A 26,859-nucleotide genomic window follows, 5' to 3' on the forward strand; every position below is an offset into this window, starting at 1 on the left:
GTCTCCTCCCAGGGGCAACATGCACTCCCTTCGTCCCATCCCGACTTGTGACATCATGGGAGGGGACAGACCCGGGCAGCAGGGACAGCTGGCAGCACCTACCTGATAACACAGTGGCCTCGATTGGAGGCAAAAATCATGATGGGGGCGATGGAAGATTCCAGAGCTCAGTGCAGGGAGGTGAAGCCCTCGATGTCCAGCATGTGCACCTCGTCCACAAACAGCATGCTGGGGACCCTCTCAGCCACGCCCTGGTCGATGTACTTGTTCACCACCTTGTTGATCTCACCTTGGACAGGGTCCCAGCCAGTGGGGGAAATGTCACCTGCTCTCTTCTCCACACCTAAATTCAATCAAGAACCAACCCTGCAGCCTGGTTCTCCTACTGGCTCTCTGACCCAAGGCTGGGTACTGGACCCATTCCAGGTTTGGTGTCATCATTTGAAAACAAGAATCGTGCCAGGTGTGGTGGCACACACCTATAACCCCAGCAGCCTGGGAGTTTGAGGCAGGAGGATCACAAATTGGAGACCAGCCTCAGCAACTTAGTAAGGCCCTGAGCAACCCAGTTGAGACCCTGTCTCTGAATAAAATACAGAATAGGGCTGGGGATGGGGCTCAGGGTCAAGAGCCCGTGAGTTGAATCCCTGTACCCTCATCTAAAAAAAAATAAAACAGGCATGATCGCCCCCAAATGCCACAAAACGCCTTTTGTGGAGCTGTGTGGGGCACAATGACCAGGAGCTGCCCCATCAAGCCCTGACCCTGATGCCAAGACACCTCATTTGGGAGCTCCAGGGAGATGTGTTTTCAAATGTGAATTCCCCTCTGCTGCACTCAGTCAAGGAGCTCTTTTGGGGGCCGTGCATGACAATGCTTAGGTTAATGAGCTTTCCATCAAGTGCAGTTAGAATCCTCTCCCCAGGAAACCTGATCAAGGAGGGTGAGAGCAGGCCCAGCCTCGGCCCCAGAAACATCAGCCCTTACAGAACAGCAGGCCCACCTCAGGTCTCAGCCCTCACCTTCCAAACCAGCGCCCCCTGTCATCAGGATGGAGCTGTTCCCAAAGAACCGGGATCTGAGGCCTGTCCTCTCCCAGAGCCATGATGTGCGGCTGTCAAAACCGAGTTCAGTGACAGACCTGCTCTTGGCCACTCATGGAGGAGCTTAGGCTGCTGCGAGGCCTCAAGGCAACAGTGGATTCATGTTGAACTTACGTTTTCAGGGAGTAAAGTGGTAATGGGCCTGAGACGGACATAAAACTGGGGAAGAGCCGGGCGCAGTGGCACACACCTGTCATCCCAGGAGCCGGGGAGGCTGAGGCAGGAGGATCATAAGTTGGAGGCGAGCCTCAGCAACCTAGCAAGGGCCTAAGAAACTCAGCCAGGCCCTGTCTCTAAATAAAAAATAAAAATGCTGGGACGGGGTTCAGTGGTCGAAAACCCTGAGTTCAATCACTGGCATCAAAAAATAAAAAATAATTAAAAAAAATAAGTCCACAAAGGAGCAAGGGAGACCCACTGCCTGGTGTCAAAGTCGGCACCTTTCTGGGACCTCAAAGGAAGCAGATGCTGACCTCAGCGGGTCCAGAGCACACAGTTTGGCCACAGCTTCCTACGGGAGTGAAGACTCAGAGCCGTGCAGTGGGGGGGGGGTGGCTCTCAGAGCCAGGAGCATGTCAGAGGCAGGGCCTCAACTCGGCTCTGGGCTCAAGCTTCGCCATGCATCTTCCCTGTGATCTCTGTCTTCTTTGGCTTCATCAACTGGCCCATCATGGACAGGATGTCTAGTCTCCCCTGTTGGAGAGAGGACTTTCTAAGGCAGCTACCAAAGCCTATCCTCCTGCCTACTGAGGGTCCCTGATGTCACTCAACTTGGAAGCCTTAGGTGGACAGGCCCAGCACAGCTCCCCTGGGAAGGATGAGGGGCTCCTGAACTCAGAGGGATCCCCTCGAGGTTTCCCCTGACCTGCAAGAATCAAGCTGAGTCATGTTTGGTGGCACGTGTCTTTAAAAATCCTGGCGATTTGGGAGGCTGAGACAGAAGGACCGCAAGTTGGAGGCCAGCCTCAGAAACTTAGTGAGGTCCTGAGCAACTCAGCAAGACCCTGTCTCTAAATAAAATATAAAAAGGGCTGTAGATGGGGCTCCATGTGTAAGCACCCTGGGGTTTAAGCTTCAGTACAAAAAAAAAAAAAAAAACCCTCCGGCCAGGTAGGAAGAAACTCCAATCCCAAGAGTCTCTGGCCTCTCCTGGGCAAAGTTCTGTGGGACAAAAAGAAAAACCAGATTCCCGGCAGAAAGCCCATTCCTGGTGGGGAGGAGGAGACCCCCTTTAGGATGAAGAGCAAACCTGACTCTCTGTCCAGCGGGGCCCAGAGTAGCGCCAGCTGGGAGCTGGAGGACTTGGGGTTCGAGCTCTGCAGAGGCTGGGGCCTCTGTGAGGCTGTCTGAAGCCCTGTGAAGGCTCCCGCCAGGAACCCCCAGCCCAAGGTAGAGAGCAGCTCCCAGCAGGCTGGCAGGCGGCCAGGGGCAGACCATGCCCAGAGATCAGCTGTGACAGCATCTGGACATTGGGACAGGGGACGAAGCTCATGTCGTGCTCATTGCTGAGCATCCCAGAAGGCCTCCAGGAGGACAGCATGGCCCTGAACACTGGTTCCCAGGGCCTTGGGAATGTGCTGGACCACAAGGCCTGTCCCTGGTGCCTGGTGTTGGCCATGTCCAGGTCATGCAAAGTCCCATCCTAGATGACCTCCTTCTTGTGCACGTCGCCCTTGGGCATGTCCTCCTAGGCCTCCAGGTTGAACTCCGTGGCCAAGGAGTCGCCTCTGCCAGCAGACCATGGGGCACCAGGACCACATAGAGCTCAGTGACAGAAAGGTCTCCGCTGCCCACTGAGGGCCCCCAATGTCACCCTCCACCTGTGCCCCATGGCCTGGTGCAACACTGGGCTCCCAGACCCGCCCAGCCAACACCTGAGACTTTATGGAAGATTTTCTCCCCTTTCTTTTCACTCCTGATAAAAGAGCATTCAGGGGACTCACTGGAGCCTAGAGCCCGGGCTATTCTAGGTGGTGATTTATGGGTGACACAAGGCCTTAGGCTCATCCATGAACCAGGGAGGTGCAGCCACCCTGGGACGCAGCAGCAGATAGAGGAGGAGCCACCTGGTGCAGTCCCCAGGCTCAGGACTCAGGGAGGGACACCAGGGAGATAAAGGAAGATGGAAGACAACGCCTGGTGCAGCAGGAAGGGATGAAGGCTGTCTGGTCCCTGCCCCCCACAGGATTTGGGTCTTGAACACTCTGCCTGCTGAAGTCACCAGGAGAAGAAGACAGAGAAAAGCCAAGGTGACTTAGGTAAAGGGACAGCTGCTGAACTTTCCCCACCCACCTCCGCTGAGCAATGTGACTCCCTGGTCACCCAGGTCTCCCTCTGCAGACCCTCAGGCATGGCACTGTCCCCCGGGAGCATATCTTCACAGCCCTGCTGTTGGCCTCCATGTAGATGACGTCCCTGGCCTCAACTTGCTTCTTCTGCAGACTTTCAAAAATGCTGGGGTTCAGGTAATACCAAACCAAACCAGACATAAGGGGACTCAGACAACCATGATGCAAATTCCAGTTCCTTCTGACCCCGAGGGAAGAAACTTTTCTGTAAGAGACCTGAGGGGCCAGGCACAGGGGTGCACACCTGTCATCCCAGGGACTTGGGAGGCTGAGGCAGGAGGATCGCCAAGTTGGAGGCCCGCCTCAGCAACTTAGCAAGGGGAAACTCTCTCTGAAAACAATACAAAGCAAAATAAAAAGGGCAGACTTCTGGCTCCCTGCTTAAGCACTACTGATTCAGTTCACAGGACTAAACATAAGAGACAGACAGACAGACAGACACCTGAGGTAGCCAGCCACCCCAGGAGTGGATGGGTATGAAGGTTTGTGGCAGGGCACAAGAGCCTGGACTGGGGGCTTAGCACACCAGCAGGTGAACCTGAGGGTGACCATGTCTGCCTGTAGGAGACAAGAGAACGTCACCATTACTCTTCCTTGCCTTGCCTTCAGGGGTTGCAAAGTGGTAGGAGCATTCTCACTGGGACCCGGCTGCTCTTAGAGGGTACATGTGTCCATGGCCACGCCCCACAGCACCCCCCAGGATCACCACTGCAGCTCCAGTCCTTGGGTTAGGGACACCAGAGCTTCCTGCTTAGCCACCTGAGGCTGCTTTTGATGTGGCCTGTGATTCCGGCTCTCTGGGCCTTGGTCTCCTCCTCTATGTGACAGCACCCAGAAGCACCCACAGAGGAGTCCAGCTCAGAAGGGAAATATAAGTTGGAATCCCCCCCAAACTGTCTGGGTCAGGAGGCTGAGGAAGGAGGATCGCCAAGGTGGAGGCCAGTCTAGACCACATAGCTAGTCCCTGGGGCTGGGGCACAGCTCAGTGGCAGAGCACTGGTTCACTATGGCCACAACTCTGGGTTTGAATCCCAGGACCAGAAGAAAGCAAATTCTAGCATCTTCCATACTTGGGCTGTGCACACACATCTTGGGGTGATGGTGCTAAACGGGGCCTTGCTCTTCCCTAGGGGTGTGCACTGGGCAAGGACAGCAACCTCTACAGGACCCAGATGGCAGACAGGTCCTGAGGCTGAGCTTCCAGAGCAGCTGCTACAGATGGCCACCCTGTGGAAACACACCTGAACTCTGTCCCAGACAGAGTCTATAGTCAAAGGGGGGCAGCAGGGGACACAACACAGACTAACACCCAGTGCAGGGCTCCCTCAGCAGGAGGGGGCCCCCAAAAGGCCAATCCAGAAACAAAGTCAGTATGTGGTGGCCAAAGGCCAGGGGGAAGGACATCAGGTGGCCATTCATGGGAATTAGGTCCCTTGGAAGGTCATGACAATGTTCTAGAATTAAGATGGGGAGAGTAAACTATGTCATGCCTCAAAATCCTGTGGGCAACACACACTTAAAGTGGGTGGATCATGTTCACAACTGTACCCCAACAGAGCTGCCAGGAGCTTGCCAGGGACCAGCCTCTCTGGCCTCCTTTGGGCATTTTGCAAACAGGACCAGGGGTGGGGAGTCCCCAGGCCAAGATTCATAAGCCTCCTTCAAACTCAGACACTTCACAACTCCACACAACGCACCTGAGGTCCTTCTGTCCCAATATCTCATCCATGTGGGAAAACTGCCCAGAAGGACTTGGGTTTGGGGGAGGCTGGGGGTACCAGGGATTGGACTCAGGGGCCCTCCACCACCAAGCCCCATCCCCAGCCCTGTTTGGCATTTTATTTAGAGTCAGGGTCTCACTGAGTTGCTCAGGGCTTCACTTTGGCTGAGGCTGGCTATGAACTCGCGATCCTCCTGCCTCAGCCTCCCAAGCTGCTGGGATCAGAGACAATTTTCCTCTTCTTCCATTAGGCTCTTTTCTTCAAGAAGCTGGACAAAGCAGACCGATGGATGGCTCAAATTTTCACTGTGTTCCTGTGTCCTCTCTCCTACAGGGAAGAGGACAATTTTTCTCTTTTCCTCTCAGGCACTTTTATATGGTTGATTTTCCAGATGAACTGGCTCAAGGTGTCATTCCTGAGAAGGGGCCACCTTCTCAGAACCTCATTAATCCAGGGTGGACAGGATGTGGGGAGGGATTAAAGAGAGAGAGAGAGAGAGAGAGAGAGAGAGAGAGAGAGAGAGAGAGAGAGGGGTTTGCAGAGCCAAGCTCCTGAGATGAAGGCCCCATTAGGAAACAGAAAAATAGCCCTTGGAAGAAGTGACATTTTCATGATCTCCATAAAGCAGTGACCGAGAAACCACCTCAGAGAATCAAAGAACCATCAAATTATAAAAGGGGGAAAGATGGAAAGATTCTATGGTGGATGGAGAGTGGTCTAGAGAAGAGAATCTGAGTCTCAGAGAGCTCAGAGGACTCTCAGGGGTCACCCAGCACCAGAGGACTCACAGTCACCTGCCCCTCAGCCAGCACTGGATGCAGGATGACTGCAGAGCCCCTTTCTGAGCCTGAGGCCTTGATCTGGAAAACAGGGGAAATGAGATTTATGGCACCTGCACACATGGACACACAGCTGTGAGGAACCACAGGTAAAATACCTCCTCAAGCCCGCAGCAGGGGACCTGGGTATGCAGCAGGGGACAGGTACAGAGCTAGTGTGGGTCAATCATAACAACAGTGGATGAGTAAAAACATTATGAAAAAGAAAGAAAAAAGAAAACAAAATTATGTCCACTTTGACTTTATGGGGAGGTGAGGGGGCAGTATTAGGAATTGAAACCAGGGGTGACTTACACCTGAGCCCCATCGCCATCCCCATCCCCATTTTTTATTTAGACACAGGCTCTCCCTGAGCTGCTCAGGACCCTGACTAAGTTGATGAGGCTGGCCTCAACCTTGTGATCCTCCTGCCTCAGCATCCTGAGCGGCTGGGATGACAGGAGTGCTCCACTGTGCCTGGCTGGCCAATGGTCATCATGCGGGGGATGAGATGGCAGAAGCAATTTCTTGACTTAACCACACAACTCCCAGGAGCAATGAGAAAAGAAAGAACTACTTGGACCTATGTCCAAGCCCTCTACAAGGTGTCCCTTTATACTTCACGGTGTTATCCTGAGTGTCCCATATGGCATCAACAGTGCAGAGACCAAGGAAAGAGGGACACAGAGGTCACACCACCTGCCTGGTGCCGCAGTGCCGAGGGCAGGGCTCAGGATGAACTCCCCTTGAGCTGCTTGGTGCCCTTGGCTGTCTTGAGCCCTATGATCACATGGCTGATGGTCTTGCTGTAGCCACCCATGGGGTTCTCGGTCTCACATGGCATGAGCTCAGTCACCCCCCCCCCCCATGGACCTCCTTGGCCTCTTTTATCCACAGCCCTGGGACGGATGGCCAATGGAGACACGGTGAGAAGCAGGACCATCCTTCTCTCCACATCCATCTTCTCCCCACCAACAACCTTCTTACCTCAAACTGCCACAGCACAAGAACTGACAAGTCACCTTACAGTACAACACGGAGACACCATCATGGGTGGAGAGCAACACTACAGGGAGCGGTGGCTCAGGCCTGTCATCCCAGCTCCAGAGGCTGAGGCAGGAGGATGGTGAGTTGGAGGCCAGCCTCAGCAACCCAGTGAGTCCCTGATCAACTCAGTGAAACCCTGTCTCCAAATAAATTCAAAACAGGGCTGGGAGGTGGCTCTGTGGTTAGGTGCCCCGGGTTCAATCCCTGGTTCCCCTCCTCAAAAAAAAAAAATAAAAGAAGAAGAAGAAGAAGAAGAAGAGATGAGGCTCGCTGCTCTCCTGACAAATGGGAAGGCCACAGAGGACTTCTTCTGGCAGGTGGCCATCGGGCTCTCTGTGAGCTGATATAGAAGTGTCCCAAAGGCAGAGACACATGGCCACAGGATCCGACATTCAGGCCACTTCCCACTGTTCAAGGGGGGGGGGGGGCATTATCTTATCACACCATCCCTTGCCTTCTCTTCTCCAGAAACCCAACCAGGACAAGGACACTCAAGACAGGAAGCTAAAGGCCAGCTATCCTCTGCCTGTGATCCACCTGAGAGCCTATAAATGGGCCTTTTGGAAAACACCCAAAAGAGAAGCCACATTCTGTGTTTGATGAACCAAATTCCCAGCTCCTGAACCCCAAGACAAACTTCCCAAACAAAGCCCAGAGCAGCTACACACACCTCGAGTCCCAGCAGCTCTGAAGGCTGAGGCTGGAGGATCATGGGTTAGAGGCCAGCCTCCGCAACACTGAGGCCCTGAGCAACTCAGAGAGACTCTGTCTCTAAATAAAATGCAAAATAGGGCTGGGGATGGGGCTCAGGGGTCGAGGGCCCCTAGGTTCAATCCCTGGTACAAAAAAAAAAAAAAAAAAAAAAAATCCCAGACAACATGAAGGTATCAGAAGTCTCTGTCAAGCTTGGAAAATTCTGGGCTTTTAAGCCTACTTTGATATTTTTTATAGAACCTTTTCTATTCGACAAAGAGGAAATTCCTCCAAATGGAATGCCTGCCCATACTCACTGTCATGGGACAGTGATATGAAATTTTTCCAGGAGGGGAAGAAAGGCATCCCCGTCTCTCAGCCACTCATATTTGTCTAGAAGTTTCTCGGTGGTGACAAGTAGACAGAGGAAGGCCCAATGGACCATGGGCCCAGTTGGTGGCCAGGAGAGGGGCTGAAGGCACTGTCTCTGGCCATGACAGCACAAAGGACACGGGTTTCATCTGCTGGCTCCAGTTTCTAAGTCCCTGACAGGGACCTTTATCACGTCAAGGGAGTGGCACAGAGGGTACAGATGACCCTCTCTCCCTCCCTCTGCAGCTTCACAGGAAGTCAAAGGTGCAGGGACAGAAGGCTCCTGTCTGAGGGGAGGCCACAGCTTGCCCTTTCATTGTGTGGCAAAATCTAGAAGTTTCTCCTCACCTCCTGCCATCAAAAGCCCCTGCTGTGTCTCCCACCCCCCACCCCAGGAGTGACTCCCATCAAATGTGCCTGGTGACCTCTACTTTTTCAAATTTTAAAGCATTTCAGTTCCTGCTGAGCCATTGAAACACAAGCAACCGTGTGAAGACCAGTTTTATCAGGTTTTTGTCTCACAAAAATGGGTTTTTTAACAAAAATTTTAAGTTGTAGATAGACACAATTCCTTTATTTTTTATTTTTTATTTTTTGTGGTGCTGAGGATGGAATCCAGGGCCCCACACATGCTAGGTGGGTCTCTACCACTGAGCCCCTGCCCCAGTCCAGAAAAATGGTGTTTTTAAAATTTAAGTTCTTAAAAATATTAATATTCAGGTATTTGAAAGGTTGTGATATCTTACTGGTCACATTTTTGGGGGGTTCTTTTTGGTACCAGGAATGGAATTAAGGGGCCCTCAACCCCTGACCCCCAGCCCCAGCCCCTTTTATATTTTATTTAAAGTCAAGGTCTCACTGAGTTGCTCAGGGTCTGGCTAAGTTGCTGAGGCTAGCCTCCAACTTACTATCCTCCTGCCTCAGCCTCCTGAGCTGTTGCAATATGGTTCATATGTTTAATTAATGAGTTAAATAAAATCACTGGCACATGTTTAATTAAGGAAAAGTAAGCCTGGCACCGCAGCACACATCTGTAGCCATAGTTACTCAGCATACTGAGGCAAGAGGATGGTTTGAACCCAGGAGTTTCAGGACTGCCTGGGAAACATAGTGAGACCCTAAAAAATAGGAAATAAAAAGGGAAAAGAAAAGGAGAAATGAGGAAAAAACAATAGAGAGAAAAATTTTAAACGTAAAACCCAGGTGTGGTTGTGCACATGCATAATCCCAGCACCTCAGGATGCTGAGGAAGGAGGATTGAGATTTGGAGGCCAGCCTTGGCAACTCAGAAAGACCTTGTCTCTACATAAAATATAAAAAGGGCTGGGGATGAAACTCAGGGGTGAAGTGCCCCTGGGTTCAATCCATGGTAGCAAAAAATAAAAATAAAAAGCCTAAGTTCAATGTGACACAAAGCTTAGCTTCTGAACACAGTTCAGAATTAGAACTCTTCAGTTCAGCATTAGTGTCACAGAGGGGCTGGGGGTGGCTCAGCGGCCATGGTCGAGAGAAAGAGAGAGAGAGAGAGAGAGAGAGAGAGAGAGAGAGAGAGAGAGAGAGAGACCCATAGTTTAGTGCTTACATTGACCTGCTTGGGAAGATCAAGAGGCAGAGCCAGTCCCTCAGAGAGGCACCGCAGGAAGACACATTGCCAGCCACCAGAAAATCAGATGGCTGTGGGGGGTGAAACAGGGTCCCATGATATCTCCCCACTTCCAAATGCTGCACCCTCCCACTGCATTTTCTTTCCTTCAGCATTAAATCAAAAGCTCCCCAAGTAGATTTCTTAGTCTTTTTATTTATTTATTATTTATTTCAGTGCCAGGGATGGAACCCAGGGGCCCTCAACCACTGAGCCCTGTCCCCAGCCCTTTTTATATTTTAGTTAGAGACAGAGTCTCACTGAGTTGCTCAGGGCATCACTAAGTTGCTGAGGCTGGACTCCAACTTGTGATCCTCCTACCTCAGCCTCCCAAGCTTCTGGGATGGCTGGCTGCTCTTGCCTGTCTTGTCAACAGCACCAAAAGAACACAAGCATTCCAATCAACACATCACAGAAGCATTTTTAAGATGAAACATTTCAAAGCACTGGAAAAGCAACAGCCATCTGTCACTCCAACGTGACACTCACTGAGAGCCCTGCAAAAGTTCTCCATCAGTACCTCTGTCTTCTTGATCTCCATAGAGTAAACTTTGCTCCCCACCATGGTGCAGAAAGGCACCTTTCTCCCAAGCTCCTGAGCAATCGCCAGGGCCAGGGCTGTCTACAGAGGCAAGAAAGGAAAGATTTTTATTTTATAGTCTTGAAAACATAATTCAAAGCCATCTATAAAAAATTTATTCAAGAGGCTGAACATGGTGTCACATACTTTTTATCCCTAAGACTCAGGAGGCTGAGGCAGGAGGATGGGAAGATGGAGGCCATTCTCAGCCACTTAGCAAGGCCCTGAGCTACTCAGTGAGACGTGTCTCTAAATAAAATATAAAAGGGTTGGGGATTGGGCTCAGTGGTTAAGCACCCCTGGGTTCAATCCCTGGGTTCAAAAAAAAGAAAAAAAAACAACACAAACAAATCAGGAAGGATTTATCACATGACCTTCATTTTATGTTAAAAGGCCAGGAAATAGTGGATAATATGTGAGGCCAAATCTGGAAGCAGTGAGTTGGTCTGCAAGCTCCCCTGGACCGTGCCCTGTGGTCAACTATAAATTGACACTCAGTAACCTAACTTAGGTTGGCAGATGCTAAAGAGAACCAGGTGGAACAGACATCTTGTCAAATACCAAGTTATGGAAAGCAAATGCTCTCAAGTGGGCCCAGGACTGGGAAATGCCATGGCCTCTGAGTGCCACTTCATCCTCCCTCATTTCTGAAACAAGAATGAGGTCAGACCCCAGGTGTGCAGTCCACGCAGAGCCTCCTGAGTTGCTGAGGGCCTCACTAAGTTTCTGAGGCTGGCCTCCAACATTTGATCCTCCTGCCTCAGACTCCAAACATGCTGGGACAAGGCCAACTGGAGCTGCTGCTTCAAAGATGGCCCAGGGAAGGCTCCTCTTAGATTTTCTTTTCAATGCCAACCTGGGGGATGATCACCGATCACTGTGGGGCAAAATCCACTAGCCCATGGGGCAGAGGCTGGTTCTAGTTCTGATATCCCCCCTGTTTTCCAATGTGGTCTTGAGCACACAATAGTGCTAATGCTGGATGGCCTCATCTGATGAACTAAAATACAGTTTAGATTACAAGGAGCCAATGAGCTGCCCACAGGATGGTTTGGTTGGGACCATGTAGTCTTAAATGTGCCTTTAAACTTGCCTTTTTTGTGGGGGGATTGAACCCAGGGGCCTTCAGCCTATGAGCCCCATCCTCAGCCCTATTGGGTATTTTATTTAGAGACATGATCTCCCTGAGTTACTGGGGGCCTCGCTTTTGCTGAGGCTGGCCTCAAACTTGCTATCCTCCTGCCTCAGCCTCCCGATCCAGCTACTGGGATTGAAGGCATGTGCCACTGTGCCCAGCTCTTGCCATTTTTTGAACCTTAGGAACTTTCATGTAGAAATCCAGCTATTTGGCTTCTTTTGAGAAACCAGGTCTGGACCCAGTGGCCCTCTTTTAGTGACAGGACACCACATTTTTGGGCTTAGCCAGTCCCTTTGCTTGCCTTGCTTCCCAAATGCTTAGGCACCTGAGTGGGCAAGCCCAAAGCATGTGTTCTAATAGCAAATGGAAAATGTCTAGAATAGAACACAGAGGGATGCGATTCTAACACCACAAGGCCCAGGGGAGGCCACAGGCAGCTCTGCCCACCTGTTTTATTTTGCTGGTTCTGGGAATGGAACCCAGAGCCTTGTATGTGCCAGGCAGCTGCTCCACCACTGAGCCCCAGGCCCAGCATTTTTAATTTAAATACAGGGTCTCACTGAGCCTCTGAGGCTGGACTCCACCTTGAGATCCTCCTGCTTCAGCCTCCCAAGTTGCTGGGTTTACAGGTGTGAGCCATAGTGCCTGGTTTTCATGTACACCTTCTACCCAAAATGTCTCTTCCCTGTTCTTTCACAGCCCCCAACTCCCCATTCTCAGTTTCCAGTGTCAAAACAGTGACCACGTCCCACTGAACAGCGTCCCTGCCTCCCTCCACCTAATACCGAAGGGTGATCATTACCCTTCCATTCAAATAGGATCAATACTTGGTTAATAATGGCTCCATGTCTGTCCATCTTTATCCAATTAAAAGCTCATGGAAGGGGCTGGGCTGGGGCTGGGGCTCAGTGGTGGAGCACTCACCTAGCATGTGCACAGCCCTGGGTTTCATCCTCAGTGCCACATAATGGTAAATAAACAAAACAAAGGTATTGTGTCCAACTACAACTAAAAAATATGATATTATTAAAAAAAAAACTCATGGAAGAAAAGCCACATATACCTACCCTTTCCTATGGAGCTCTATAAATCTCACTGATCTTTGCATAGGCTGTCATCTTGAAAGTCTAACTTGTATTTTTTTAAATATTTTAATATTATCAGGCCTCCCAGCTAATCAATCAATACCCACCAAGACGCAACCCAGACCTTTATGGTGTTTACTTTTGAACAGGGTTGCATTATTTATATTTATTTTTTTTTTCTTCGAAACAAGTTTAATTTTGTTCCAGCCCTAAATTAGGGGAAGAACTTATTTCTTAAAAATAATGCTCAAAAATCAGGCCATTATAAAGTTAAGCACCCCTCCCCTTAGCAAAAAATATTGAACTGATATAGGTGACTGAACTGATATAACTGATTTAGGTGTAGATGGACACAACACAATGCCTTTATCTTTATATGGTTCTGAGGATCAAACCAGGTACCACCCGTGCTAGGTGAGTGCTCTACCACTGAGCCACAATCCCAGCCCATTAACTTGTATTTTATGGATTAAGAAACTGAGAGCTGGGTGTGGGGGTACACATCTGTCATCCCAGCAGCTTGGGAGGCTGAGCTGGGAGGATGGCTAGTTGGAGGCCAGCCTCAGCAACTTAGCAAGGCTCTGAGCAACTCAGCAAGACACTGTCTCTAAATAAAATACAAAAATGGCTGAGGACGGGGCTCAGGGGTTAAGCACCCCTGGGTTTGATCCCTGGTAGCCAAAAAAAAAAAAAAAAAGGATTTCTCAGTCTTTCCTCTGTTTTTTGGGGACAGCCTTGTAGTGCAGTTTGCTTAGCAGCATCGTTGGCCTCTAACACTAGATGCCACGAGTCCCCCCACCACGTTTTGAAAACAACAAGAGATGCTTCTCCAGATACTGGCAAATATCTCCTGGGGGGGCAAAACCGGTCCAGGTTGAAAATCACTGCAGAGCTAATCTCACCTAGCTGGACTTCCAGAAAGAGCACACAGAGAACAGGAACAGCCCACAGCTCAGGGGTTCAGAGCTGGCAACTGTCCACACCAACGACACCAAACATTGAGACTCAGAAAGCCCTGTGGACATCAAGAAAGGGAAATCAGGGGAGGGCGCCCTATCCAAAAGTACGTCCAAAACATCTAGAAAGAAAGGTTTCAACCCTGGAAATCAAACTTCTTAAGAGCAACACTGGAAGATAAAAAGTACCAAATAACACTGAGAGAAACAGCACTGAAGGAAACAGCTATCATGCTGGTGCTGTGGCGCAGGCCTGTCATCCTGGTGGCTTGGGAGGCTGAGGCAGGAGGATCATGAGTTGGAGGCCAGACTCAGCAAAAGCGAAGCCCTAAGCAACTAAGTGAGACACTGTCTCTAAATAAAATGCAAAAAGGGCTGAGGATGGGGCTCAGGAGTCGAGAGCTCCTGGGTTCAATTCTTGGGGTTCAATTCTTGGTAAGCCTCCCCCCAAAAAAATGGAAGATGACTTGGACAAGCTAATGTTCCTCTAAGTGCACACTGTATAGCATTCCAGCCTCAAAAACTTCCCCCAGACTCAAGACTTCTTCATCCACCATCAGACACCACACAACACACCCTGGCAACTCCATATGTACAACTTCAAAATTAGAATTCAAGCTTTTATTTCACAGCTGATTGTGTTTCTGCTTCTGAAAGGTCAGGAGCCTGCCCCAGGTCTCCCAACTGATCAATCAATACACACCAAGACGCAGCCTGGAACTTTAGGGTGTTTATATTTGAACAGGGTCACATTAAGTCACTTAGAGACTGGTGAAACTGCTGAGGCTGGCCTCCAACATGTGATCCTCCTGTCTTAGCCTCCAGAGTCACTGAGATGACAGGCAGGGGCCACCACCCCTTGTAAGAGCCCACTTCTTTACATACAAGAGTGCAGGCTCCTACTCTCCTGTGCCAAGAGGCCCTTCCAGAGAACAAGCCATGCCCAGACCAGGAGCTCTGGGAAGCCTGAGGATCTGGCCAATCCCCTTGCAGATCCCAAAAAGCTCCACCATGTGTCCTCTTTTGTCCCCTGGAAAGCCCAAATTGGGGGGAATTATCAAACCCTCTGCCCAATTCCAGCATTTATAATCAGTCAGCAGTTTGAAGCTCAGACTCAACTGAGCCATTTTGTGCCATCAGGAGACTTCCTATTTCTCTGCCCAGAAAACACTAGAAGCCCCTTGAAGATCAAACTTGTGTTTCTGTTATTTGTCAATCATGCACGTAGCCAAAATAGTGGTGGGCAAATTTCGCATTCAAAAAAATACTGGCTGACTCATTTTCCCCCTCCAAAAATGTGCCACAGAAGATTTTTTAATATTTTTTAAATTGTGCATGGACATAATATCTTTGTTTCAATTTTTTAATATTTATTTTTTAGTTGTAGTTGGACACAATACTTTTATTTCACTTATTTATTTTTATGTGGTGCTGAGGATCGAACCCAGGGTCCTGCACATGCGAGGCGAGCACTCTACCACTGAGCCACAGCCACATCCCGTCACAAATTTTTACGAGTCCCTGGACCAACAGAAATGGATTTTCAGTTGGGCGCGGTGGTGCATGTCTATAATCCTACCACTCAGGAGGCTGAGGCAGGAGGATCACGAGGTGGAGGACAGCCTCGGCAACATAGCAATACCCTCAGCAACTTTAGCAAGACCCTGGCTCTAAATAAAATACAAACATGGGAAGTGACTCAGTGTTGATTGCCCCCAAGTTCAATCACTGGTTAAAAAAAAAAAAAGAAAGAAAGAAGAGAAAAGAAAAGGAAAAGAGATGCATTTCTCAAGCAAAGGAGACTTGAAAGAGTTCAAGGACCATCCCAGAGACCAGACCCCTCTCAGGACTTTCCCATCCCTCTGACCAGGATGATTTTCATTCTAGAAGTATGAGTTGAGATCAGATTCCTTTCTTAAACACACATGTGACCCACGTCGCTAAACAAAGACTAGTTAAGATGCATATTCCAACTGGCTTCAACATGAGAATTGTCCTCTTGGGCAGCAGAAATCAACGAGAACACAAGCACCTTTCCAGTTCCCAGGGGTCTGGCCCACAGCAAGGCTCTTCCTGCCATTTTCCTGCTTTCGATTAATTCTTCTATGATGTCACATGCCTGCAGCACAGAGGGGAGAAATGGTCACTATTACTGTGTTTCAGTGGGGGAAAAAATGCAGTCCCTGGTCCAAACAATTCACAGACTCGTCCAACAAACCCTGAGAGCCAGCACCCTCCAGGCACAGCTCTGGGTGCCCAGACAGTGGAGGTGAGAGAGAAAAGTCTGCTGGGCACAGTGGCCCACACCTGTGATCCCAGGGACTTGGGAGGCTGAGGCAGGAGGATCTCAGTTCAAAACCAGCCTCAGACAAAGTGAGGCCCTGAGCAACTCAGAGAGACCCTGTCTCTAAATAAAATGCAAAATAGGGCTGGGGAGGGGCTCAGGGGTTTAGGGCTCCCCCCGCCCTCCAAAAAAGACATAGACAAGAAACCAGAGGCTTTTCTTTGGCCCTTTCTGTTACTAGGAGGCTCCAAGGCCACAGTCACAAGCTCATATAAATTGCAGGTTTCTGTAGCTGCTCAGCCTCCAGGGAGACCATGGGCCATGACTCTAGGGTCCAGCAGCTTAGAGGTGGTGGAGTGCAAACCTCCAGTTGTCATTACTAAACTCGGTGGCCTATAGATAGGCCATTTTTTTCTGATAATAATAATAATAATAATAATAATAATAATAATAATATACCATAACTGCAGGGACTTGGTACAGTTGCCACTTAACAAAAGTAGAACTTACTGGTAAAAGGATGGTTAGGGTTAGGGCACGATGGTGCAGGCCTGTCATCCCAGGGCACCTGGAGGCTGAGGCAGGAGGACTGTAATGTGGAGGCCAGCGTCAGCAGCTCAGCCAGATCCTGTCTCGGAATAAACACAAAAGGGGCCACAGTGTGGTTCTGTGGGCAGCGCCCCCGGGGTCAACGCCGGGCACCAAAGTGACACTGAGTCGGGGCGAATGCCGGGAAGGTCCCCACGCCCCCCAGCCCCGCCCGCCATCCCTCTCATGCATTCTCCTGGCCCAGGAGCCCCGAGGCCGCCTGCTTGACCAGGGCACTCTCGCTGAGGCCCAGCCCCTTCCCGTGGCTGTGCGAGGTGATGCGCGGCATCTTCGTGGTGCTCTCCACCTCCTCGATCTTCAAAGTGCCAGCCAGAGCCCAACCAGTGCAGGAGCCACTACCCTGCACCCGCCCAGGGGTTACCAAGGGCCATTACAAGGGCGGCTGGCAAGAGCCCGCCTCTGTCGGTGCCCCATTGGAGGATATTGGAACACCGCCACTCTCCATTGGCTAAGGCATGTGCTCATCGCAGCTGCCGGTAGAGCTCCGCCCACACACTTCCCGCTGTGTCTCTGGGTTGACTTCCCTGGCAACAGGTTCTTCCAGCTAGCTCTGAGGGTGTGATTGCAGAAGGAGGGAGCCAAGAGTTTTGCTGCCTGGCTGAAGAGCTGAGCCCAGGGGGTGGGTGGCCCCGAGGAGCGTTATTCTGGGTGTTTATTTGGTACCAAGGATTAAAACCAGGGGCTCTAAGTCACTGAGCCCCAGCTCCAGCCCATTTTGTATTTTATTTAGAGACAGGGTCTCATTAAGAATCTTAGAGACTTGCTAAGTTGCTGAGGCTGGCCTCCAACTAGCGATCCTCCTGCCTGAGCCTCCAAAGCCGCTGGTATTAGAGGTGTGCACCACCATGCCTGGCACCTACTCAGAATCTTAATAAATGAGTGAGAATTTATCAGAAGCAAATGGCATTGCACCATTTTTCAGATGAATAAAATGCATCCAGAGAAATACAGAACTTCCAGGGATAAGTGAGTTCACAGGAGGGTGAAGACATGCCCGAGATCCAGCCCAGCTGTGGGGGCTCCTGACTCCCATGTGATTTCTTTGTCCTCTCTAGTCTGACTTTAAAATCTAATTATTTTATTCTAATCATTGACATCATTATTGAGTCAATGTTTGCCTCTATCCCTATACTGCTTTACATTATGAAGGTGGAGAACACATATTTACCATTTTAATTTTAATTTTGGAACGTGGTACACAGTCTACAAACAAGCTTCTAGATAAGACTTCTGATGAATTCAAAGAAGGTTCTAGAAGATATCCCCCTGCACACGCACACACACTGTTGAATCCATGCTCTTTATTTTTATACTATGGATTGAACCCAGAGGCACTTCACCACTGAGCCCCATCCCCACTCTTTTTTATGTTTTATTTACAGTCAAGGTCTCACTGAGTTTCTTAGGGACTCACTAAGTTGCTGAGGCTGGCCTCCAGCTTGCAATCCTCCTGCCTCAGCCTCCCAAGTCACCGGGATGACAGGAATATGCCTTTGTGCCTGGCTTCAATTATATTTTTATCCACTAATAGGTACTAAAATGCCAGATCAATGCAATGAAACATACACCAATAATCCTATGGAGAACTACCTTCCAGAACCGTGCACTGGACAAACCATCTATCCCGTCTCTCAGCTTCTCACTCCCATCAAGTTTCACCTTAAGTCCTTCCACCTCTCTTCTCTCCAGCCCAAGACTGAGGCCCTCAGCCACTTGGTTCCCAACTCTTTTGCTCCCTGCCTGCCTTGACCTCTGTCCTATCTGATCTTTGAACCCCCAAGCCTGGGATCAAGCCTGCCTTTCCTTCTGTACTGCTGCTGAGGAGGAGAAAGTCACCCAGGGTTCCCCAGGAGCCCTTGTGTCATCATAGCCTCCAACCTCAGCTGAACACTCACAGCTGTGCAAGTGATGATCTAATATTGTATTAGTTAGAATGTTAGTATAACTGCGTTAATGGAGAGATTCAAAACAATGGTGGGTAAAGCAAAATAGAAGTTATTTTTCTCAGTTGGGCATATTGCCGCATGCTTGTAATCACAGGGCTCAGGAGGCTGAGGCAGGAGGATGTCCAGTTGGAGGCCAGCCTCAGTAACATAGTGAGACCTAGTCTCAAAATAAAACATTAAAAGGGCTGGAGATGGAGATCAGTAGTTAAGCACCCCTGGGTTCAAGCTCCAGTACCAAATATATATATATATATATATATAGCTAGCTGCAAGGGATTTCCAAGAAAGAAAAGCAAAGCCCGGGACCCAATGGCTTGACTCGATTTTTAATTCTATGATCTATTTAACGAATGAACACCAGCCAGGCAAGGTGGTGCACTCCTGTCATCCCAGCAGCTGGGGAGGCTGAGGCAAGAGGATTACAAATTAGAGGCCAGCCTCAGCAAAAGCGAGGGCCTAAGCAACTCAGTGAGGCCCTGTCTGTCAGTAAAATATAAAAAAGGGCTGGGGATGGGGCTTCGTGGATAAGTGCCCCTGGGTTCAAATCCCGGTGCCAAAACAAAGAATGAAACCAAATGCATCTCAAACTCTTATCAAATAAATAAATAAATAAAGAGGAAGAAATGTTTTCTAATATGTTCCCATGAAGCCAGCGTCATCCTTGTAACAGCATCTGGTAAAGATTCTACAAGCAGAAAAAAAAAAAAAAAAAAAAAAAAAAAACAAGGTCAATATCCCCATGAACATAGACACAAAATTTTTCACAAAAATCTGGTATTAGTAAACCAAATTCAGTGGCAGTTTTTATCATTGATTGCGGTCCTAGGGAGGGAACCCAGGGATGCTCTACCATTGTGCTGTATCCCTCGCTCTCTTTGGTGTTTTTATTTTGAGTCACTGTCTTACTAAGGTGTGGAGGCTGGCCTCCAACTTGCTTGCCATCCTCCTGCCTCCGCCTCCTGAGCCACCTGGATGACAGATGATCACCACTGTGCCCTGCTTGAATGAGATTCTGCCACTGCATCAGATTTCCTGCACCTCTGATTCAGTGTGACATTAGCAGATCTGTTCAGTTCTGGGGGTGACAGGGAGCTCAGCTGGAGGCCTGAAAGTCTACTCTGAGGTTGGTGTACAACCCACTGAGGAGCACACAGGGTTAATGGCAATTGCTGGCAAGGTAGGTCCCCTCTGAGAAAAGAGAAATTTCCATTTCACTCCTGAAAGCATCTTTAAAGCCCAAATTTCAATCGAAGGGGAAAGTATAATAACTTCCTCTGGGAAAATTTATAATGAATCCAGGATGAATTGCCCTTAATAAAGTTGAATTCAGGACTGGCTGTTTGTAAAGAAGTCTGAACCACCTCAGTTTCAAAATGGCATTGAAAACACAGAAATAAGCCAGCATCCTATGACCACGAAGAACAAATTCCAAAATCATCCAGTTCTGCAGGCAGTTTTCCAGCAGTCATGTCCCCAGGGACGGTGCCCAGCTTGTGGGACTGAAGGGGACATGGGGAGTGTGCTGTGGAGGAAGATGCCTATATAGGCTAGTGCTCTGGGGGTGAGTCCCACTCAAGTTGGGGTCATGGTACATTTACAGGTGTCCATGCATCCTCAGAGATGGTTATGGTGGCGCATTCTCTCATCCCAAGAGCTTGGGAGGCTGAGGCAGGAGGTTCAAAAGCTGGAGGCCAGCCTCAACAACTTAATGAGGCCCTGAGCAACTCAGCAAGACCCTGTCTCTAAATAAAATATAAAATATGGCTGGGAATGGGGCTTAGGGGTGAAGCATCCCTGGGTTAAGTCCCCAGTACACACAAAAAAAGAAAAAAAAAAACAGGAAAGAAGACCAGCAGCCCTCAGAACGTGGGTGGCCTCAGGAGGGCTGACCTGTGGGCTAGCCTTTATGCTCAGTCCCGAGGCTGGCTTTGAACTCAGGCATGTGGCTGGTGTGGAGGGACATGGAGCTGATGAGGGTCTTGGGCACATCTGGACCACAGATGGCTGTAGAGATATTCTTACTCGCCTGCTCTCTCCAAATGACAAGAAGATAGAGAAATGTTGACAGAGGGCTCCAACTCCAAGTCAACCCTTCAACAAGCTGGGAACCATAAATGGTGAGCCTTAGTTTCTAAATCTGTGAACTACAGCCAAGGACAGGAGCCACACTACCTACTGAGAGGTCTGTGGAGAGAATTATAGACTAGAAAATATGGAAATACTCATGAAGCTTTAAAAAACTGTTCAAAGTTGGTGACAGGTAGAGATTCAAAAATGTCTGTCAGGTATTTCTACAGATGATACTTGAGATGTGTGGGTGCTGTGAGTGAAAGAGGATAATATGTTTTTACATCTGAGTCAGAGAAGCCTGTTCAGTTTTGTTGCCCACCATAATCTGTTGAGATAGGTGCAGAGTCTCACACTCATTACTCATGAAAATAAAACAAGGTTTCTGAGCATGGAAGGAACTTATCCAAATTCCCACAGCTCCTCTGTGATGGAAATGAGGGCACATTGCACTCTGCCATTTGGGCTCTTGTAGGATTTGGTACAAAATCCTCTCTAAAGAGCCAGATTGACAAAACTGGGTGGAGAGCAGACTGGGTGTGATGTCACATGCCAGGAGCCTTGGATTCAAGTGGATTATTGCCAGTTTCTGAGACTTGAGTGTCTCCTTTTTCCTTTCCTGTTTTCCTGAGGAGTATTTGTGTCTTCAGATCAACATTCTGTGCTCTCCTTTCTCTGATATTTGGCCACCCCTGTCCTTGAGCCAGGAATTTTCTCCAGGAAGAAGCCAGGTGGTTATATGATGCAAAAGATAAAATCTAGCTTTCGGGCCAAACAGATGTAGTTGGATTCCCAGCTTCACCTTTTCTTAATCTGGGAGATTGCACAAGCCATGGTTTCTGAGCCTCAGTTTCCTCATCTGAACTGACTCCTCTGTGTCTCTGAGATGCTTTCAAAATTTAATGAAACCCAAATGAAAGAGCCCAGCCTGGGGCCCAGGACTGAGCCAATGCTCAAAGAGAGGGGGCACCTTTTTCATTCCCCCTCCATGGAAAAAGTTCCATGGGAATATAAGATCAGTGTGTCCCAGGGAGCAGGCAGGCAACACCTTACTAGCTCTGGCCACCAGGGACCTGAGAAAAAAAGCAAAGATTCAGTGAGACGAGTCCAGAGAAGATGGTGTGGAAAAGTTCAGAAACATGTGGCTAATAATTCCCTGGGAGAAGAAGGAAAAGTTGTTTCTAGAAAAAAATCTATGTCAAGAAAAAAAATCGAGGGAATCTTAGGGACAAACACTATTCTGTACAGAGTTGATAGGGCCTTGAAGATTATCTTATCCAGCTCCTTTGACCCATGTGGAAATTGAGGCACAAAAAAGGAGGTTACTATTGGGGTCACAGAAGGCATTCACGGAAGACTTCCAACTTCCTCTAGTATTCTGAAAAACCAGCCTCTACCTCAGAGCAAAGCCTGTCCAAGGAAGAGACATGACCTTTGTCCTTGGAAAGACCCACAGAGCACTCCTAAGCACATCCCCACCCTGCTGAGTTGTTTATCTACAAATAACAGGCGAGATCTGCTGTGCCAGGTGTCCCTGACTCAGTCAGGCTAGGTGGGGATCCATAGCAGCCCCCTAGCAGCCACCAATCATCATGAGACAGGGAAATACCTGGGATTCCAGTGGTTTATGGTGGTTGATAACAAGTTGGGAAACCATGTAGTTCAGCATGTAAGGGTAAAAGAAATTGAAGTTAAAGCATAAAAGTTAAAGGGTAAAAGACCGGGTGTTGTAAAGTTTCTAAGCTGCAAGGTCTGAGTTAAAATGTAAAGGATTAGGTATTGTTAGGTTTCTATGCTACCTGCAAAACCTGAAATTTCTGTAGATGTTTAGACAATGCTTGGAACTGCCCAGTAAATATTTCCCCTATTTGGTTGTTTAATAAAGGCCCTGTGTGGTCGCACATAGGCATTGCAGGGCCTGGACCAATCAGTTTAAATGTAACCCCCTCCTTAGGAATGACCTATCACTCCAGCCTGACCTGTTCCCGCCAATGAATAAACTAATCATGTTTAGGAGTTGTTGCTCAATTTTCCCGCGCCTCATGATGATTTGTTCTGATGTATACAAAGCCCTCCGCCCTCCCCAAAAAGTGTACTTAAGCAGTGCTCAGCCCCTGCTTGGGGCTCTGGCTGCTTTCCCTTCTTGAGTGGGCATGGAGCCCCAGCATGCTGGTTCAATAAATCCCCTTCTGCCAATTGCATGAGTGGTCACTTGGTGGTCTCTTTCTCCGACGTTTCACGGGACCCTTACACAGCACATACACCCCTCTTGGCTTAAACCAATCAGTTCAAATGAATACCCCTTTTGTACTGACCAATCACCCCTACCCAACTTGTTCCCTCCAGTGAATGTGCTAATCATGTTTTAGAGTTGTTATTTGATTTTCCTGTGGTGTGTAATGATTTGCTAAAAGAGGCTATGATGTATGTGAAGTCCCTGCCCTCTCCAAAAAATGTATAAAAATTCTGCAAACCCTGGGCTCAGGGCCTCTCAGCATCACCAGTTGCTGTGTGTACACGAGGAGGACCGAGCTAGCTCACAATAAACACCTCTTTGCTGCTTACATCGATCTTGGGTCTCTGGTCGTCTTTGGGGGTCCTGAATTCGAGCAAAACAGTTCATGAAACCTCCCATGCAGCCTGTTTGGGACTGAAAGAGGGCCTACCTGTGTCATGGAAAGGGAGATAGAACCTGCTCCTATCTTTTGGTGGTCAGAAGAGAAACAGGAAAGAAGGTGGGTCCATTGGCAGCATCCAAAGCCTGTACCCCAACATTTCTGTCCAAGGCCTGGTGGCCTTGCAATGACTCTGATCTGCCAGTTGAAGCTGGCTGGACAGCCCTACCTGTCTAGAATTCTTCCTGGCCCATCCTGCCATGAAATAAGAAATTCTGCACTCAAAGAGGGGGCTGGGGCAGGCAGGATGTCCTTGGAGGTCCTTAACAGCTCTGGAAGTCTTCACACAGGGTCTCTGGAAAAATGAGAGGTGATGTTCCTGCAGAAGAACCATTAGAAACTTCTGTGTGATGGTGACACATACCATTTCTTCTTCCATAATCATCCGTGCTATAGCCCTGGCTCAGGTCAGACAGCCTGCCATGCATGCACTTTATTTTAAAATACCTCTTGCTTTATCTATATCTATATCTGTATCTATGTATCAATCTCTCTATATATCTATCTACCTACCTATCTACCTATCTATCTATATATCTATATATCCATAGATCTATATATCTATACATCATATATCTATCTATATCTATATATCTGTATATCTATATATCATCTATCTATCCCTGTGAATTCCTGAACTCCCAGTCAGAAGAAAGCACTCAATTCTGTCTTTGAGTATGCTGATGGTGATGTGATTTCTCAGACAGAACCCTCTGAGCTCTGCAGCAGAAACAAGCCCCCTCCTGATGTAATTTAAAAGAATAGCCTCCCAATTTTCTCATCTCTTTGCTGGATACACCTTATCCAAGGACAGGATAAGCCAATGTTTGGTTAAATAGTTCAGAGGTTAATTCTCAACAGATGTGAGAACTTTTTTCTTACATTCCTCCACTCTTAGAGGGAATCTGGTCAGCTCTTATTGCTGGATTCACAAGGCTACCTTTGGCCAATGTGTGGCCCACTCTTCAGGCTTTCCCACCTACATTCCATCACTGAAAGATAACAGAACAAAGGACAGGAACACTATCAGAAATGCAGGAAATCTAAAAGAAAAGCTTAGCTATAAAAAGGGGAAGACATTGCCCTTCCACGGATACCACCTCTTGGGTCCCCTTCTTCCTCTGGGAGAAGTCTTTTCTGCTGTCCTTTAATACACTTCTACTTTCCACTCTGACCTTGCCTCAGCGTGCTTCTCTGGTGTTATACTTCAACATTGGAGAAGCAAGGACTCGTCACTGGTAAACAACAACAACACTGGTGTCTGAAGAAGTGAGGATTTCTGTCTTTTTTTGTGTTCTAGGCTTCCTTTGTTCTCCTGCTTTTTCTTCTTATTTTTCTCCTTCCTGAATTCTTGACTAGGCCCAGAACTGGGCCAAGAAATTCTTGGTGGGGTGGCCCAAAGGTGGAACACAGGTGGGCTGAAGAGGGAAGGGCAGTGCAGAGAGCCAAAGACAAATGAACCACCTTAAAGCTTCCTGTAAAGAGGGGCAATTCTTGGGACAGATTACCTTGGTTACAGGTGGAGGGGTGAGGTTCTTGAAAAGGGTCAAAGAAGCACTCTGAGAGAGTTAAAATTCTTCCCTTATGGGACAGTCTCCAAACTGTTAGAATCACTCAAAATTGGTCTTCTTGATCTTGCCTGACTCAAGTTATCTATCTGTACTGACTGCCTGTCTAATTCTGGCTTCATGAACACATTTTCTTTTCAATTTTCAGTATTTTTTCTATAATTTAACTCTGCAAAAAACAAAGAAAAAGAACCATTAAATCATCAAGGAAGACAATTAATGCAATGCACTTGGGCCCCTTCCCCTCAGTCTCAGGACACTCCCTCAGCATTCCTGCTTTTTTTCTGCCAGGGTCACAGAAAGCACCTGGGGTCACTGTGTTAAGATGATGAGAGTCACAGCCTGAAGAAAGAGTGCTTTTGTAAAGTGATTCCCAAATAAATAGTGAAGGAGAGAGCAGGGCTCAAAACTAGGATCTCCTAAGCCCTCAGGCACAGGATAGGCCCAGTATTCATTTCTAGGTTTTCTTTTTTAATCTTCATAAAGATTTCCAGATTTGTATTAATTTGCAGATCCACTGAAAGGCCTAAGCAACCTCATTCTACTTGGGACCTCATTTTGCTCTGAAACTTAACCTTTGACCTACTATAGTCCTAAAGTCAGGAAAATACCACAGAAAAGCTCTGTGGAAACAGTTCTAAAAAAGCCGCAGAAGGTGATTGATGAAGATAGGCCAAGATATTGAAATATCTGAAATTCCAGATGCTCCCACTAGGTGTGGTGGCCAATATCTAAACTAGAATCCCTGCCACTGGGCACGTGACCCCCTTGCCACACCCTCGTGGTTTAAACGAATCATTTGTTTATTTGCATCAACCCCTTGAACTAACCAAGAATCCTTTCCATATTCTCTCCTGCCACTTAATCCGCTAATTGTGTTTTAGAGTTGTTGTTGGATTTTCCGCGGTGTGTGATGATTTGCTAAGAGATGCTGTGATGGATGTGGGGTGCCTGCCTTCCCAAAAGAGTGTATATACTTCTGAAGGCCCCGGGATGGGGCCTCTCAGTGCCCCCAGTTGCTGTGCATGGAGGACCGAGCTTGCTCGCAATAAACGCCTCTTTGCTGCTCACATTGATCTGGGTCTCGGGGGTCTTTGGGGGCCCCAAATTAAAGCATGACAGCACCTGGTTTTAATCCTTCTAGGTCACGAGGGTTGGTGGAGAGGATTCCAGGAAGGGAATATGGATAAAAGGTCCTGATAATGGCTAGTCCTGACACAGGGCTCGGGCTCGGTCTCGGTGACCCAGACCAGTCAGCTGTCCCTGGGGTGAGGGCGGGGGAGTGCAGAGAGGAGCCAAGTCCCAAAGTCTCCTGAGTACTTGGGGTGGCGGGCCAATATGTGAGCAGCGGGCGGCAGCGGAGTCTGATGGGGGCTGAGGAGGTTGAGAGTGGCAGAGACCAAGGCCGCAAAGGGAGTGGGTCAGGTGGGTGGCCTGCATCTTCGGAGGCAGCCCAACATGCCCGAGGCTGCAGCAGTGCTGCCCAGTCCCTGACATTTGGGGACCCGGCGCAGGGCGAGGCGCCAAGTGCCATGGGCCAGTCCCCCTGGCCAGTCAGTTCTCGCACTTGGGTGGGACCCTGGGGCCCACCTCAGTTTCCCAGGGTGGCGGGGTTGGCACTGCTGCCCATGGCAGCACCACTTTGCTGTGTACCAGGCACTTAACTTGTGCATTTCCATGCTCAGGCTGCACAGAGAGGTGCAGCGCCCTGCCCAAAGTCACACTGCTGGGATGTGGTGGGATGAGCTTCCAATACCCATACAGGCCTGTGCCCTTCCTGGCCTCTGGTCCTTCTCCCAACGGTGCTCACAGCTGGTTCCCTTGGGTCCTGGTGCGGCTGCTGAAGGTGTGTCTGGGACTTGCTCTGAAATTGGATGCAGCAGGGTGTGTGAGTTCCTTGGGACAGGCTTTTTCCATGCCTTTGTCCAATTCCTGGAAGGTCTTCCTGTTAGGTGCCCTCTGAATCTGGCTGCAACCAAATAAAACTGTTTCCCCATCTTCAGTGCTATCTTAGGTGTCTTGCCTTGTCCATCACTACAAAAGTATACTTCTATACACTTAAACATTGTTTGTGTTTTCATGAAACGGTAAACAGATGAGATTAATTGTGTACTTCAAATAACAAAATATCACTTATTAAAATGGAATAACTTGCCTAAATTCAGAAATTTACAAGGATTGTTTTAAAGTGTGAATAAAGAAGGAGT

At 48.7% G+C, this 26,859-nt stretch overlaps 1 pseudogene; it reads right to left on the reverse strand.

The window, feature by feature from the left end:
- Positions 1–98: 98 nt before the first annotated feature.
- LOC139701379 (ruvB-like 1) lies at positions 99–26,186 on the reverse strand (annotated as a pseudogene).
- Positions 26,187–26,859: the final 673 nt, after the last annotated feature.

The sequence above is a fragment of the Marmota flaviventris genome, unplaced genomic scaffold (assembly GCF_047511675.1).
Source record: "Marmota flaviventris isolate mMarFla1 unplaced genomic scaffold, mMarFla1.hap1 Scaffold_43, whole genome shotgun sequence".
Classification (NCBI taxonomy): Eukaryota; Metazoa; Chordata; class Mammalia; order Rodentia; family Sciuridae; genus Marmota; species Marmota flaviventris.